Source organism: Zingiber officinale, chromosome 11B (genome assembly GCF_018446385.1).
Source record: "Zingiber officinale cultivar Zhangliang chromosome 11B, Zo_v1.1, whole genome shotgun sequence".
Lineage (NCBI taxonomy): Eukaryota > Viridiplantae > Streptophyta > Magnoliopsida > Zingiberales > Zingiberaceae > Zingiber > Zingiber officinale.
The window spans coordinates 62,668,183-62,683,029 of NC_056007.1; positions in this window are offsets into that span (position 1 = coordinate 62,668,183).

Genomic DNA, 14,847 nt, shown 5'->3' on the forward strand with positions numbered 1-14,847 from the left:
CTGTAGCAGTACTGTAGCAGTCGACTGGTGGTTTCATCAATCGACTGGTACAGTCGACTAGGAGCGAACAGAGGGCTGGTATCGAGCCGTTGGGCTGCAATGGTCGAATTTCCATGAAGGGCAGTCGACTGCATGTTTTGGCAGTCGACTGGTAGGTGGGGTTTTCCAACCCGTGACCTATATAACCAAGCATTGGAAGATTGGTTAAAGTTGACGAAATTAGTGGTGGTTAACCCTAATTTGAGTCTCCAAGTGCCCAAGTGATCTAGCGTGCTTATACGAGGTTGTGGCGAGGTTTCTCCACCCCACAAGGAGCTACGTGAGCTAGCCGGAAGTCCTCCGGGGAATCATCCACCGACGGATCAGGATCGTCCACCTTACGGACAGCCGTGGAGTAGGAGCTTCATCTCCGAACCACGTTAAATCATTGGGTTTGCTTCTTGTTTATTGTTTTCTAGGGTTAGCTTTCCTTTTGTTTATTAGTATTTTTGTTTCCGCTGTGCACTAACAAGCGTAGGAAGCAACGTTTTGGGTGAGACGCTATTCACCCCCTCCTCTAGTGAACGTCAAGGTCCCAACACAATCTCTCGAGCAACAAACGGTAGGATGTAATCTTAGGATCGTATTTTATTCCTATTTTTGGGGTTTTCGATATAAAAATGGGATTTAAGCTTTGAATCTAATTCTAACAAAGGACAAGCACAGCAAATAAGAAATTAATCTAATGCATAAAGAAAATCTACTAAGTGTCAACGATCAATCCAAGACGCATTGTCACACTACGTAGTGAATTCATCTTCAACACAATTAACTACAAATGAAATAGAAAGACTTAAATAAAATCTAATCTAAGCATTGAATTAAATTGGGAATTAAATAACACGAAGCATTTAAATCTAATCTAAACAGAAATTAAACCCTAGCTTAAAACTTAAACACTAAACAATTAACCAAATATCAAATAAACACAAATTAAGCTTCAACTATGAAATGAAATGCTAGATTACTTGCTAAACCATAACAAACATAAAGGAATATGTTCTAAGCTGTAAAAACAATAAAAAAATGAAATAAACCCTAACCGATCCAACTCACAACCAATCTACCAAGCTACACACTCTTGCCGTCACACAAGAGTGCCAAAGTCGAGACTACCCAACTCTGGACCTCAGTGGAGAATCTCAACTGCGTCTCAGTTCAAGTATGCTCAGCTACACCGACGAACCACCCCCGACGAGCTAAGAACATCCCGGAACCCATAAATGCTGAAAATCTGGAAATCTGGTCTCGGAATCTGGATAGAGGCTGTGGATTGTGGATTGTGGTCGGATGAAGCTCAGCAATGCTGGAGGAACACCGCCGAACGTTTCTGATGGGAATCAGAGCTTAGATTTGGAGGAACACCTCCAAATCTGAGGTAAACAGAGAGATGCCGAGATGAGAATTCCGCAGGAGAGAACACCCGCCGATTGCTCCAGATGATCGGGATGTGCTGCCATGAAGCTCTACAATGAAGTTGAAGCTCGAGAGGTTGATTGGAGAAGGAATCGGGGCCGAAATCTGGAAGAAGACGCGCGCCGAGACGAAGAACAGCGCTGTGGAGGATCGACGAAGAGGAATGGTACTGTAGCTTCTCATTTAAATCAGATCCAGATCTGAACGGACGGCTGAGATTGAATTGGCGCTTGATCAACGGTGAAAGTTCGCCTAAACTTCGATCCGAAGGTACTGATCTTTGTTGGTGCAATATCCCTTAGGTCAAGGTTGACTAGTTTGACCAAGCTTGAGTCTTGGTCATAGTTTCGATGTTTGACAATACATATAGACACATGGACAATGCAGGTGCAGTTGTTCATATGGGGAGATTCTGATCAGGGACTGATCAGTGTGAATGAAGAAGAGTCAAGTAGGTCAAAAGTGACCGGATACCTGACTGGAAAGTCCTAGTGAGTGAAGCTAGGCAGAAGGAAATCCTGGTGAGTGAAGCCAGGTGAAACTCCTAGTGAGTGAAGCTAGGCAGAAGGAAAGTCCTAGTGAGTGAAGCTAGGCAGAAGGAAATCCTGGTGAGTGAAGCCAGGTGAAAGTCCTAGTGAGTGAAGCTAGGCAGAAGGAAATCCTGGTGAGTGAAGCCAGGTGAAAGTCCTAGTGAGTGAAGCTAGGTGAAAGCCCTAGTGAGTGAAGCCGGGTAAGGGAAAATCCAGATGGATCAAGGATGATCGGACATCTGGTGTTGGGAAGTCCAAGTAGGTCAAAGGATTGACTGGATACTTGGCACGAAGAGAAAAGTCCAAGTGGGTCAAAGGGATTGACCGGACACTTGGTGGGGAGTTATGGCAGGTCAAGGGAGTGACCAGATGCTAGGTATGATGTACCAACATGTCAAGGTTGACCGGATGTTGATTTGAGAGGCTTGGGACTTGGTTTTGGGCAAAAACCAAGAGCTGGATCTATCAGTGGATCGATCCAGGCCTTTCCTAGCGAACAGGGAGCCTCTGAATCGATCAGTGGATCGATCCAGAGGTCCCAATCGATCAGCCGATCGATTGGGACGCTGCTGCTTCGCGCGATAAGCGCTAGATCGATCCGTGGATCAATCCAGGCATTTTTCCAGAGCACAGAGGAGCTCTGGATCGATCCGTGAATCGATCCAAAGCCTCCCCGATCGATTGGGAGTTTTCGAATCGATCGGGATCCGACCGTTGCGTCGTATTTGAGCTGCAGGCGGGCGTCTCCTTCAGCAGTTCTTCCCCGATTCATCTCAGATCTCTCGCCAGCTCCTCCACAGCGCTCTCAAAGCTCATATCGCCAGTTCTTGAAGGATCTTGGAGGTTTTCCAAGTAAAGAGGCGGATCAAAGGCAAGGAGAAAAGTTAGGGTTAGGGTTTTCTACGCTTATTGTAAGCTTGTGCTTATATTCTTGTATCCCTTCCCTTTCTTTTGTACTGAGAGTATTGTAGGGCTTCTCCGCCTTCGGTAGTTACCGAAAAGGAGGTTTTTATTAGTGGAGGGTGCGTGAGTAGGTGTGGATCCTTGGACTAGTCACCTCTTGTGAGGTGGATACCAAGTAAACCAACCTTGTTAGCGTTGTGTGATTTGTTTCTGTATTTTCCGCTGCACATCTTCGAAGAAACAAGCAATGACGAGCATCTAGCATGCGACGAGCTATTCACCCCCCTAGCTACTTTTCGGTCCCAACAAGTGGTATCAGAGCTAGGTTGCTCTTCACCGGAATCATCGCCGGAAGGGTCAAGAATAACAATAAGAGCTAGAGGGTGAAGAAGTTGAAGCAAAATTGTCAAAGTCAAAGAAATTCAAAAGCTCAACTTCTACAATGGAATTCCGAGATGGGCTCAGATTCGACACAAGGGTGGCTCCACCATACACTTCCACGAGCTTCAATTTTTGGAAATCAAGAATTGAAAATTTTCTTATGATGGAGATAGAGCAATGGTTTGCTCTTATGGAAGGCTTCAAGACTCCAACAAACTCAAAGGGTAAAGTTCTCAAGAGGAGCAAGTGGAGCCAAGAGCAAGTCCAAAGGTGCAAGGCCAATGACAAAGTGACCAAACTTTTGGTTAATTTATTGTCAAGCACCATCCTTTGCAAAATTGGAGAATTTGAAGATGCAAAGGAATTATGGAGTAAATTGAAAAAGCTTCATGAAGAGATCCCCTCCACTGTACAAGAGCAAGAAGAATCCAGAGAGGGTGACTCTTTGGAGCAAGACCAAGAGGAGGACTCCGAGGTTGAGAGATGCTCAACCTCCGAAGAAGAAGTCCAAGAAGAAGCTTCATCTTCAAGGGAGTGCAATGAAGAGAACAAGGAGGGAGCATACTCCTTGTTCCATGTACAAGATGTGAAGCCTCCACCTCTAGGATTGAGGGGGAGCAATCCTTTGTGACGCCGGATCAAGAAGAAGAAGAAGCTTCTACATCCGGGACAAGAGAAGAAGAGGATGAAGTAACTTCCACCTCCACAAGTCAAGCTAAATCAATGGGAGGACAATCATTTACGGATCAAGAGGAAGTCTCTACCTCCGAATCCAAAGGAGAAAGTGTCAACCCTACATATGAAGGTATAAATGTTTCAATTAAAAATAAAAATCATATAATATGTTTTGAGTGTAAGGAAAGTGGGCACTACAAGAGCAAGTGTCCCAACTTGGTCAAGAAAAAGGGTCAAGTGACACAAAAGGGCAAGGAGAAGCCCAAAGAGACCACCCCCGGGACAAAGAAGAGCAAGGAGCACATTGTGTGCTTCTTGTGTCAACAAAAAGGGCATTACCGAAGTCAATGCTCCAAGGGGAAGAAGATGGTCAAGGCTCAAGGAGGCACTAGTCAAGGGGGAGCCTCCAAGGTAAAGAAGAAGGTAACATTTATTGAGCCTACCCCTTTACATTATGGTAAAAAGCATGATAGTTCTAATTGTTATCATCTTAATGCAATTTACCATAAGAATAGAAAGCATGAGGGCGTTAAGGAAAAGCATGTGACCCTACATGCCAAGACTACCCAACCTAAGGTTAGGAAGGTAGATAAAAATTTGGGCAAGAACACTAAGGATAATAGATACAAGCCCAAGAATAAAAATGCTCATGGATCAAATGAAAAATCAAATACTAAGGACTTAGTAAGGGAAAATCAAGTCTTGAGGTCAAGACTTGATAAGTTAGAAAAGACCCTAAAAATATTGGAAAATATCCTATTAGGGCAAAATGAGCATAACCTAGGTTTAGGGGTACAAAAGCCATCCAATGGCCATAGAGGTTTGGGATACAAACCCAAATCTAAAAAGGATGTGCCTAGTTATCATAGGGTTCCATATAGTTATGGAACAAGCCCTAAGTCTAGTGGGCAAGCTAAAAATACAAGGGAAGATATCCCTAGAAGTATCTTTGCAACCAAAGTGACTAAGACTTCAAAGAAGTCTAAGAAAGTCACTAACAAGGTCACAAGGGAGGTTATCCATAGAGTTGACCTAGAAAATGTGACCAAGGCTTCTAAGAAGCCCAACAAGGTCACTAGGAAGGTATCTAGGGAAGTTATCCCTAGTGAGTACCTAGAGCATCCAAGGAGCACCAATAGGTGTTGGGTTCATAGGAGCATCTTCTCTACCCCATAGATGGGTTAGAGAGTGTCAACTCCGATTAGAAAGGGTAGTTAACCCAACTTTGAGGAAATTGACACTCAAGGAGCATTTTCAAGGTTTTTGTTAACCTTTGAAAATGAAATGGAATTATTATTTACTCTTTGAAAGAGTAAAATGTGCCTAATGGTGGAAAAATTGATTTTATCTTTAATGGCATAAATTGGGAAAATCTAGAGAAATACCAAGTTGGGATTTTGGTATTCTCTTAAGAATTTAAGGCAATCCGGACCTTGATTTATGTGCTTACTCTTGAGGAAAAATGGAATATGCCAACATTTGATGATATGCTTAATTTTTAAGTGGCATAAACAAATCAAGAGAAATAGAAATGACAATTTAGGTTTTGGCACTTCTTTGAAGCATTTAGGGCAATCTAGGTTTAACGTTTTAAGTTAAAACAAGTGGAGATAGCTAAGTGGTTAAGGATACTTAGATAGGCAATCTAGGTATATTTTATTTATGCTAAACCTTGCCATGATTGTTTGCCCATCATATGTCATGACATCATGTCTATTTTTGCATTCATGTTTTATTATGAAAAATCCAAAAATACCATGTCATGACATTCATACATCATGTAGTTATAGGATATTTTCGTTTGAAAAATTATTTCCTTTTGATGTATGCCATAACATATTCATGCATTAAGCTTAATTCCTTGTAATTAAGGACAAATGGCATTTAACAATACTTATTAACAAGTGACATCCTAGGTGGATGTCTAATATCTCTAAAATGCCTAGATATATATGCATGATCCCTAGAATAGGGCAAAACCAAAATCTCACATCTCACAAGGACTATTAGGTGACTTGTATGTGTTTTAGTGCACATTAGGTACAAGTGAGATGTTAGGAAGATGAACAAAACTCAAGATGTTGATTTAGTGCATTCTTTTGAGTTTTAGGTTCATCAAAACACATAGTTATGTGTTTTCCCATCATTGGGAAAGCTAATGTACAAGTCATGTGCATTAAGCCCAAGGAACATGATGGGATATTGGTTTTGAAAAGGTTTTTAAAATGATTTTGGAAAACCTTGGTGAAGGCTATCTTTTGATAGTAATCACCATTAAATAGTTAGACACAAACTTGAAGAAAACACTAAAGTTTATGCAAGTTTTCAAGTTTGTGTCAATCTTTGAAAATATGATGTATTTTCATAGAAAACTAATTTTTCTTGATAGTATATACCCTAAATAATGTCTACACAAATTTTCATGATTTTTGGATTTTTGTAGAATTTTCTAAGGGTTTCTGAAGTTGACTGAAATGGAATTTCAGCAACTATCAGAACTCCAATCGATCAGTGGATCGATTGGAGTGCCTCAATCGATCAACCGATCGATTGAGAAGGCATTTCTAGCGAGCAGAAGCTCGCTGGATCGATCAATGGACTGATCCAAGAATAATGAATCGATCAATGGATCGATTCAGCAGGGTTCAATCGATTGGAACCCAACTCCAATCGATCGAAGATGCTGATTTTGGCTGGGAAAGCTTATTTTCAGCGTTTTGAACCTATTTTAGTCTAGGTAACCATTCCTAACCCCTCAAAATACATTTGTATACATAAAAAGGGTGTTTTCATGTTGAAAACAAGGATGGATTAGTTAAGGGAGACTAAGTTGAAGTTTAGGTTGAGGTTTGCTTCAAATTTTTGAACATTTGAACCTCAAAACTTCTAAATTTGGGTTTCCTAAAGGTTTAGGGATTCCAAGTCATTGTTGGTGCAATGACAGAAGTTACTACCATGTCTTTAGGGGGAGGGACTCTTTAAAGACATGAAAAAAAAATTTCATGAACCTTGGAAGGTGGTTAACATTCTTTTCAGAAAATGCTCATGAATGAGAGTTTGAACTTGAAATGGGGAGTGGATATCCTCATTATTTCAAGTGGTATTTCAAATGTAGGGAAAATGAAGGGTATGGGACCTTCATTATGATGTTAATCACGACCTTGAGAAACTCTTCAGGGGGAGAGTTTAAAAAGGGATAAAGGTTCAACGAGTGAAGTTGTAACCAATGATGAGTATCTCTTTAGAGGGAGAGATAGTGGTTGTTTGATGTGTGCCAATAGGGGGAGAATGTGTAGTTTAAGTTAGGCCTTCATTACCTATGGGGGAGGTCATAGGGGGAGAATGAAGGGAACCAACATTCATACTTTGGCATGAAGAGAGTTAAGGCTGTGGGATTAGCTTAACTCAGAGTAGTCCTAACTTAAAGGTATTGTCAAACATCAAAAAGGGGGAGATTGTTGGTGCAATATCCCTTAGGTCAAGGTTGACTGGTTTGACCAAGCTTGAGTCTTGGTCATAGTTTCGATGTTTGACAATACATGTAGACACATGGACAATGCAGGTGCAGTTGTTCATATGGGGAGATTCTGATCAGGGACTGATCAGTGTGAATAAAGAAGAGTCAAGTAGGTCAAAAGTGACCGGATACCTGACTGGAAAGTCCTAGTGAGTGAAGCTAGGCAGAAGGAAATCCTGGTGAGTGAAGCCAGGTGAAAGTCCTAGTGAGTGAAGCTAGGCAGAAGGAAAGTCCTAGTGAGTGAAGCCAGGTGAAAGTCCTAGTGAGTGAAGCTAGGTGAAAGCCCTGGTGAGTGAAGCCGGGCAAGGGAAAATCCAGATGGATCAAGGATGATCGGACATGTGGTGTTGGGAAGTCCAAGTAGGTCAAAGGATTAACTGGATACTTGGCACGAGGAAATCCAGATGGGTCAAGGTTGACCAGACATCTGGTGGAAGTTCAAGTAGGTCAAGGGAGTGACCGGATACTTGGCACGAAGAGAAAAGTCCAAGTGGATCAAAGGGATTGACCGGACACTTGGTGGGGAGTTCTGGCAGGTCAAGGAAGTGACCAGATGCTAGGTATGATGTACCAACATGTCAAGGTTGACCGGATGTTGATTTGAGAGGCTTGGGACTTGGTTTTGGGCAAAAACCAAGAGCTGGATCGATCAGTGGATCGATCCAGGCCTTTCCTAGCGAACAGGGAGCCTCTGAATCGATCAGTGGATCGATCCAGAGGTCCCAATCGATCAGCCGATCGATTGGGACGCTGCTGCTTCGCGCGATAAGCGCTAGATCGATCCGTGGATCAATCCAGGCATTTTTCCAGAGCACAGAGGAGCTCTGGATCGATCCGTGAATCGATCCAAAGCCTCCCCGATCGATTGGGAGTTTTCGAATCGATCGGGATGAGCTGCAGGCGGGCGTCTCCTTCAGCAGTTCTTCCCCGATTCATCTCAGATCTCTCGCCAGCTCCTCCACAGCGCTCTCAAAGCTCAGATCGCCAGTTCTTGAAGGATCTTGGAGGTTTTCCAAGTCAAGAGGCGGATCTAAGGCAAGGAGAAAAGTTAGGGTTAGGGTTTTCTACGCTTATTGTAAGCTTGTGCTTGTATTCTTGTATCCCTTCCCTTTCTTTTGTACTGAGAGTCTTGTAGGGCTTCTCCGCCTTCGGTAGTTACCGAAAAGGAGGTTTTTATTAGTGGAGGGTGCGTGAGTAGGTGTGGATCCTTGGACTAGTCACCTCTTGTGAGGTGGATACCAAGTAAACCAACCTTGTTAGCGTTGTGTGATTTGTTTTTGTATTTTCCGCTGCACATCTTCGAAGAAACAAGCAACGACGAGCATCTAGCACGCGACGAGCTATTCACCCCCCCCCCCCCTCTAGCTACTTTCGGTCCCAACAATCTTGAGCTAGGGTCTAGATCTACTCTCCCTTAGGTCGGATCGACCAGATCTTTACTGGATGGTTCAGATCTGCCCAATCTTCGATGAATGTGTTGGTTGCTACTCGAAAAACCTTATGGTTCCACTGTACAAAAATTTTGTACATGATCTGAACCTTTCCTAGCTACCGTGTGTTCTTTTAAATTAAACTTGGATCTCCTGCGGAACTTAACACTTTCGATCCTAAGTTTAACTTATATGTTCCTGGAGGTTTAGATTTGGATCTCCTGCGGAACTTAACACGTTTGATCCAAATCACCTAGATTATAAATTCAATTAAATATTAGTTTTCAAAATTGTCTTCCAGTACTGCATGACGAGGCACTTGGCCTTCTTGGATATGGGAGCAACCACCACCGACTAGACAAAGCCTTTTAAGGAAAGTTAATATTTAATTTAATTATATAACTCTAGGTTAACCAAAAGGAACAATCGAATCACAAGGAAAAAGAAAAGAACACAACATCGAAATTAAATTCGAAAAAACACAAATCGAATGCCTCTTGTATTTGGTATTCATACAAAGAAAATTTAACTAGTATGATGCGGAAACTAAATACTTGTCATAACTCTTCCTTGTAAGCTAAAAACCTCGAGATCTGCTGTCGTATCCCTCGCCTCCACTTGGACGTCATGTGGGCAACGATCTTCCAAGACGAACAACACCCGAAAAGCTTCTTCTCCTCCTTCAAGTTTCGACCACAACCACCACAAAGAAATTAAAGAGAGCAAAACGGGAAGAGAAAGGAGAGAGGGGGCCGACCACTTGATGATCTCCAACCACAATATGAATTGTGTTATTTTTCAAGGCCTCCCCTTCCCCCCTTTTTATATTAGTTTCCCAACGGAAAATTATGGAAAGAGTTTTATAAAAAATTAGACTCATTCCTATTTCCTTTTAATTTTTTTCTTTTTCTTTCCTTTTAATTAATCAATTCCAGATTGATTTATTAATTAAACAACTATTTGTTGATGTTTAATTATTTGACCGACCCCTTGCTTGGGCACCAAGCAAGTTGGCCGGCCACTTATTAAAAGGGAAAGAAAGAAAATTTTTTTTTTATAAAATTTTAAAAGAAGAAAACTTCTAATAAAATTTTACAAACTCTCTATTTTTTAAATGTGGATATTAAAAGGAAAGTTTTAAAATTTTAAAACCAAGTTTTAAAATTTAAAACATCTCTAATAATATTTCTTTTTAAAAGAAAATTTTATAAATTTTACAACTCTCTTTTAAAAACTTGTGGCCTAATTTAAATTAGGAAAATTTTAAAATCTCTCTTTTTACAAATTGTAAATATCTGAGGAAATTTTAAAATTCAAAAATAACCTTCCTAATTTAAATATTGCGGCCGGCCCCCTTGCCCAAGGCAAGGGCTGACCACTTCTAGAGAATATGTGGTCGGCCATTGCTTGGTCACCAAGCAATGAACCGACCCCTTCTTGGACACCAAGATAGGCTTTTCTTTGGATGGACTTGAGGCTTTATTGAGGCTACAATAGGGACCTAGAGGCGAAATTGGTTTTGACATTCCGATGAGCTTGAGTATCCCGTGCTCACCCCGAACACACAACTCAAGTTCATCGATAATAACTCATTCCACTAGAGAGTTATTACCGCACTACCGCACCAATCCTAAATTACATTATGGGCTCCTTCTTATCATGAGTGTGTTAGTCTCCCTATGTTTAAGATTATGAATGCCCACTAATTAAGTGAGTTACTGACAACTCATTTAATTAATATCTAGTTCCAAGAGTAGTACCACTCAACTTCATTGTCATGTTGGACTAGGTCCACCTGCAGGGTTTAACATGACAATTCTTATGAGCTCCTCTTGGGGACATTCTCAACCTAGATGACTAGGACACAGATTCCTTCTATAATCAACAACACATGCTATAAGTAATATCATTTCCCAACTTATCGGGCATATTGATTTATCGAGCTAAACCTCACCCTTTGATATGTCAAAGAAATAAATATTAAATATACATGCTTGTTATTATATTAGGATTAAGAGCACACACTTCCATAATAACTAAGGTCTAGTTCTTTTACTAAGTCAGTACAAAAAGAACTTACCTAAATGATCCTACTCAATACACTTAAAGTGTATTAGTGTAATTTATTAGTCAAGATAAACTAATACTTAATTACACTACGTCTATTCTGATGGTTTGTTCCTTTCCATCTTAGTCGTGAGCAACCGTTTATAATTTATAGAGAACCGACAACATGATCTTCTAAGTGTGACTCCACACTCCATGTTGTCTACTATATAAATTAATTGAATAATTACATTTAACAAATAAATGTAAACATTTGACCAATGTGATTCAAAATAAATGTGTACAAAAGCTAAACTTTTAAGTATACACTCCAACAGAATGGTCCAGATTAATTCGGGCTGGATCAATGGCTATATGAACTCAGATCTGGATCAAAACCTATGGATCTTCATCTATGGCTGAGATCTCCTCCTCATTAGGTTGGATGGGTCAGATCTTCACTGGATGGTTCAGATCTGTCCTATTCTTGATGAACGACCCCTAATACTCCAAAGCTTGATCTTCTCGTTTAAACTTCAATTCGAGCCCAATTTCGGTTCAAATAGATCCACATCCACGATCCTTTGATGCCTACAAAATAAGAATCAAATATTAGCATCAAATAACATAAAAATAAGATCATTTGCAATTAAGTCCAAAATAGATACAATGCATAAAATGTGATGTAATCATGATTTAAACTTATGAAATCAACATCAAACCATGCATATATGAATCAAAATAATACAGTAAAATCATGGTTATCAAATCCCCCACACTTAGCCTTGAACGCCCCGTGAAAGTAAAGAAAACTAAAAATCATCTCCTATAAAAAATTCCCTAGCAATACCTAGAAGATAGTAAAAAGAATTTAACTAAGACCATCTAAAGATCACTAACAATCATAGATACAATCCAAACAATAATCAGTAGGTATGGTTTCAATCCAATTGAAAAATTAAGCAAGATGTAATCTCACAAGGAATTTACCTATTCTAGCTCTAACACTCAATCATGCATATAAGTGGAGCTCACTCAATGCAACTCACAACATTTCACTACCATAATCTTGCTTATTTTCTACTTCTCCACCACTATAAACATAGCATACACGAATCAAAAGGATCTTATCAACAATAATTGAAATGGAATAAAAAAGAACAAGTTAAGTGGATGAAATAGGCAAAAGAAAAGTATTTAATGAAAAATTGAAGAGATAAGAGTATTGGAGGAATATACTTAATGAGTTGACCATTTTGATGGAAAAAGAAATGAATATCATTTGTCGTTACCAATTCAAAAGATCAAGCTAACCTCCCCTTCAATTTGATGGCCATCCAAAAATCTTGATACTCTACCTCCACATTTGATACACTTTTGTTTTGCCAAAAATTTTCTGTTTTCACTGGATTTTACCACTTCAATTTCAACATTTGAAATTCAAATACTCTCACTTCAATTAATGAAGAAGAATCCCCTCCCCCACACTTAAACCTTTGGCCATCTCGGACAATAAAATACATCATGCTATTCACTTATTTGATACTAATCTTGCCACTGTTTGCTTCATTCTGCAGATTTTGTTTTCTTTTCTTTCGGAATTCAAGTAACCAAGCAATTCGATTCAAAACCTCAATTCCAGCAGGAGATCAGATTATTACAGCAACTTGGAAATCAGAATTTCAGCACTTTGCATATCCAAAACGTGCAGAAATCACACTATCAACTTGGAAAGCTTTTAGTTGGCACATGGATTCAGAATTCAAGAAATCAGAAAATCAAATTTCCAACAGCAACACATATCAACTCCTAGGACTGAAATTGAAGAACACTACTGGAATTGCAGCACATAAATTCACAAATTAAAGGATTCAAGTTTAGCAACCTCTCAATAAATGTAATTAGCTTCTGAAATCCATGCAGTAGCAATATAAAGCTTAGTTCCAGCAGCCTTTCAGAGAATTAACAATAGTAATCTGATTCTAAATTCCAAGGAGTTCATGCTTTAAATCATAAGAACTTGAAATGGCCAAAGATCAAAAGTTGCAAATTGAATTTGCCACGTGTACTTGGTTCTCAACTTGATACACTTCCTTTGTGCCACTACAAAGTGCAATTGATGTTGATTTAATTCTTAATAGGAAGCTCAGCATAAACTGGCAGTGATTCATAATTCCAAGCTCCTTGCTGCTGTAAAAGTCCACTGCTGCAAACTTCAACAGCTTTTCATGATCAACAAATGTATTGAAAGGTTGACACAATTGCATGGCTGTGATTCCATATCCAGCATTCCATTACAATCTGAATTCTGCAATCTTCAAGACGGCAAAGTAAAGAACAGAATTCGGACCTTGATGAAATGGATGCATCACTTGTAAAGTCCATTCTGCAGAAATTTGGTTTTACTGGACTGGACTGGTTTCTGCATACAGGATTGATTTTGAGCTAATCTTCACCTTCACTCTTCATACTTAGTTCATTTATGCAAATGTTGCAGAATTCAACACCTAAAGAATTCAGCTATAATCAACATAGCTCCAACAACTTCAAACTATAATCAAAATATGTTTTCTGATTTCTGCAGATTTTCTTTTACTGTTTCTGCTATTAATTCTATAAAGATTCAGATCTTATTCAAAAATCAGTTACTAATTCATAGTAAGTTAGAATCCAAAGTCATTTCAGCCTGACCAAAGTGGAATTTAGCTTAACAATAAATCTCCTTGTGCACTTGAAATCAAGAAATCAAATTCCCACTTGTTACTGTCCAAAAACAAACTCCATATTAGGCACTATAATTTTACTAGCTGAATTCAGAATTATTGCTAGTTAGCATCCTGGCTTGCTTGTGATTCCTGCCCACGTGCCAAATCTGAATCTGATCTCTGAGTTGCAGAAATAAACAAATTTGACACTTAATTTTCAGAATTGATCTCTGCTGTAAATAAATTGCAGTTCTGCAGAAATCCTTACTCATTTCAAACTACTGCATTAAGCAATTTCAATATTTGATAATGTTCATCACCTATCCTATCCAATCAACACTCAAAATACTCGACATTCATAATTCAAATTGATTAAAAATCAGCAGGTATATAATTAGACAGATTTCTCAAACTGAAAACTTCTCCTTTCATTGATTTCCTTCTGAAATTGCTGAATTCTGGTTTTCCAGATTCAGAAATTTAGTCGATTCAAGTTTATCAATGAATAGATAAAAAAAAATTAACTGGTGTTTCTTCATGTGCAGAAAACCGCACAAAGAATTAGGCACTCCACAAAATAGAATTGGCACAAACAATTTGCAACTCCAATTCTATTCTGCACAACTCCTCTTGTTTCAATTAGCAATTAAAAGTCTGTTCTGCACATTCTTAGCTGCAGATTCTTCAAAATTCCCAATCAAATCTGAGATTCTTCGATTTGATTCATCACATGCTCTGAATTACATCCATTCCTCATCAACACATTAAAATCCTGATAACTTGTAGCTTCTGCACAGGGGTATCATGAAACTGTTCTAGGTTTGCTGAAACTGATTCTATATCTATATATTTCAACCAAATTTCCCTAGCTAGTAAACCTTGGAAGTAAGTTCATTTGATATGAATCAACATGGTTTAACTTCCAATCATTACAGATCAGAATAGCAAGACATTTTAGCACAAATCAGCAAATTACCATTGACACAAAACTGGTCTATTTTCAATTCAGGATGCAGTTTCAATTCCAGATGCTAACTTCTTTTATCTTAACATCTTCTTCTACCAATTTGACTGGCTGCAAGACTTAACCTCTTTTCCTACAATGGCACAAAAAAAAATCAGCTTGAATTTTACTTCCTTCTGCTGCAAAAATAGTCCAGAACCAAAGCTGCAGTTTTGTTTAGTCTTCAGTTTTCAGCTTAATT